This window comes from Pinus tabuliformis, chromosome 6, assembly GCF_031772625.1.
Source record: "Pinus tabuliformis cultivar Carrire ecotype Pingquan chromosome 6, CPIR1, whole genome shotgun sequence".
Taxonomy (NCBI): domain Eukaryota; kingdom Viridiplantae; phylum Streptophyta; class Pinopsida; order Pinales; family Pinaceae; genus Pinus; species Pinus tabuliformis.
In genome coordinates, this window is record NC_142292.1 from 1,852,801,072 (window position 1) to 1,852,804,602 (window position 3,531).

Below are 3,531 nucleotides of genomic sequence, written 5' to 3' on the forward strand. Positions count from 1 at the left end.
TTCCTATTAACTAGTGGCAATGAAGCATTATAGATTACTAATTAGATTTTTAGATTTTAGTTAATCAAATAGTAACAGGGCATCACCATCACTCTTGGAGACGTTAGAGATTATTCGACCAGTTGTAATTTTCAACTTTGTGCTAGAATTTAGGAGTTGGTGTAAATCACGTTTTGAATCATTTCTATCCCGGCCTATCCTTTTTTCTTTATACAGGGTCATGGTAACATGTGATAGGTGGGGTTATCTTCTCGCCTAAAAGAAGGTTTTGAATATCCATAGGGAGGGGATTTTTGAATATCCATGGGGAGTGTTAGCTAATAAAGGTTTAAAAGACATAAGGAGTCTTTATAATTATATAATGATTTTAAAAGACATAAGGAGTCTTTATAATTATATAATGATTTTAAAATTTTAAGATTTATTTACTTTAAGTTAGTTTACAGATTTTTACTTATGGTTATAAAATTTATTAATGAATAAATAGGTTAATAAAGAAATTAGGTTGAATTGAATAGTTGTATGTAGGAAATAAATGAGAGTTTATTATTCAACTTTCTTTTCATTTGAATATTTTCTTTAAATTATACAAAGTCTATGTAATAATAAGTTAATACATTAGCAATATTCATCTTATTTCTCTCACTTCATTCGTATGTATGTATGATCGAGAAGGGTATGATGGAGGAATTGGCCGAATGGGTGATGTATGTGGGTTTATTTGGCATGGAATTAAGATGAAAATTGCAATATTCAAGCTCCTTGTCCAATACCAAATTACACGTGTGCAATTTTTTGGCTAGAGTTGGGACTATGCCTATGTTATCCATATTTGTTCCAAACTTTAGCCTCTACTGCAAGTAATAGATAAAGCATGGTGGTTTGGTGTTTACTATGACTATCGGGGTAGTTACAATGGCACATTGCCACTACAATAGTGATTGTTTAATTTTCTATCATCTTAGTGAGGTGAAGACAAGAGTGAAGTGATGTCCAAAGGAAATAATAAAGGCACAATGTAGTGTGATGAATCCTACTATTTTTTTCAACAAGTGGAAGGAATAGGTCAAGAAACATCTTAAAGTTAAGTACTGCACTAGTAACAGCCTCAACTAATGCATTGATGACATTTTAAATGATAATGTGTTAATCAAATCTTGTGATTGATTGTCAACTCCTCAAGGATTAACTTTGTCTCAAAATGGCATTCAAAGTTATTCTACTCAAGTGGAAGTGTAAGTAATTATGTATTTAACAATGGAAAATGTTAATGAAATAATAACAAACAAGGAGTTTGCAGTTGGTTAACTCACTGTCCATATATATATTCGGTAAAGTTTTAGGTGTATTTTGCATACTATATATAAATAATGATGTATTTGAAGTTATCCTCAATAATAAGCCAATAAAATCTTAGTCTTGATGATGAATGCATTGACCATAAAATTTTCCAAAAAAAAAAAATTATAATTTCTTTTTAGCATTTTATAGAAAACAAACTAATTTTTATATTCTTCTATTGTAATTTAATAGAATTTTTTTTACAAAAAATTGCACATATTTTTACAACAATATATCATGACCCTTCAAGAATGTATCATGGGCCTTCCTAACAATTATTTAAAGGACTTTTGACCCAAACATTCAACGGGCGACCATGTACAATTTACAAATCCAACGCATAATAAAATTCAAAGTCATGTATTTGGGTGACCGTGTTTCCTCTTTATAAACTGAACTCCATATACTAAAAGTTTGTGCAGGATCCACTAGTGGTTGGGTATTGGTTTTGTTACCTGCTCCTAATGCTTAATGAGCCCAGGGTCCGACCTTCGACTAGGGTCGTCCAGTCTGCTCAACAAATTTTCTTTATTAGGTTGTTGACAGTCTGACTGCTCCAGGTCGGGGTATATGAGGTCAGGCAGACCTCCTATTAGGCTCACATCTCAATATTTTATACACGGCTCGATTTCCTTGGCTATTCAATAAAATGCACATAGATGTAGACTACCCATTGGTGTGTGTATTTACAAGATTTTTTAAATATAAATTTGATATGGAAGAGTGCCAATTGAAAGGTGGCACCTCAATCTGTTTGTTATCTCCATATTACAATGTTGGGAACCTTGGGTGAACATGTTAAATATATATTAAAATATTAGTATATCTCCAGTCTACGTAGTCATGTGACATAAATGGATTTCAATCCATAAATTCCAACTATTCAAACTATTTGGCATAATTATTAGATTCTTTGTTAAAAAATTTACTTGATTCTTATTAAAATAACTGAAAATTAATTTTTTATTATACAATAAAAACATAAATCATACCATATAGTTTCTTTTACAAACGCTAAAAATGAAAAATAATTTATTATTGTAAGTGTTATTGGATTTTAGAAAGAGGTCCGACTTCTGACTAGTCATGGTCAAGGTCCCATGTCCTCACACAAACAATAAGCTCGACTTCCTTGAACCCGACTAGTCTTACAAGCTAGCGTTTGTCCCTAAGGCTTGACTCAGAAATTGCACATTTTACTTCCAATCTATCAATTTTCACAGTCCTAAATCTTAAAACCAGTGGTGGCAAAATTCAGGAAATTTCAGAAATGGAGGGCTTGAATTTATGTATGCATGGTACAAGGGTGACACACAGCTTCCCCCAGGGTTCATGTTCCATCCAACTGACAAAGATTTGATCACTCGCTATCTTTTTAGGAAGGTCCTTGATAAAAATTTCTCAGGTTGATCCATTGTTAAGGTCGACCTCAACAAGTGTGAGCCTTGGGATCTTCCAAAGAAAGCGAAGATGGGTGAGAAAGAATGGTACTTTTTCATCCTCAGAGATCGCAAATATCCAGCCAAGTTGTGCATCAATAAAGCCACAAAACCATGCTACCGAAATCCATTGGCAAGGACCGAGAGATTTTCAATGCACGAAGTTTCTTCCCTTGTTGGGATGAACAAAACCCTAGTGTTTTACAAAGGTCGAGCTCCCAAGGGGGAGAAACTAGGTGATGCACGAGTATCGTCACAAGGGAAAATTTTCGTACAATCAACTTCCCAAGACTTCCAATGATGAATGGGTGGTATGTTGTATATTTTAGAAAAGAATAGGAGCAAATAAGAGTTCATCTGGATTCAACAAAAGTTCATATCTTGATGTTGGGTCTCCTTCCTAACCGCCATTATCAATAATAAATGATGAAAGTGGATCTCTAGAGATTGAAGGGTCTGCAAGGGAACATATGTGTTGCTTCTCCAATCCAAAAGACAACAACGAAAACAATAACGGTGACATCAGGACCCCTGGTCATCATCTGCAGCAACAGAGAACATCTACAAACTCTGCAAAACTCTCTAAAATTACTAGCATTATGAGGATCATTGCTCCTTTCATACACAACATGGTTCTAAATGACCCAAGTCTCAACATGAATAACATTAACAGGTCTAGTCCATTCCCTCCATTTCTGAACCTAAGACAATAGAACAACCATGTCCCACAAGCTCATTTTCTTTTCTCAGA

At 33.9% G+C, this 3,531-nt stretch overlaps 1 pseudogene; it reads left to right on the plus strand.

Moving 5' to 3' along the window:
- The first annotated feature begins 819 nt into the window (after window positions 1–819).
- Window positions 820–3,184, plus strand: LOC149266418 (protein CUP-SHAPED COTYLEDON 1-like; annotated as a pseudogene).
- The last annotated feature ends 347 nt before the right edge of the window (window positions 3,185–3,531 follow it).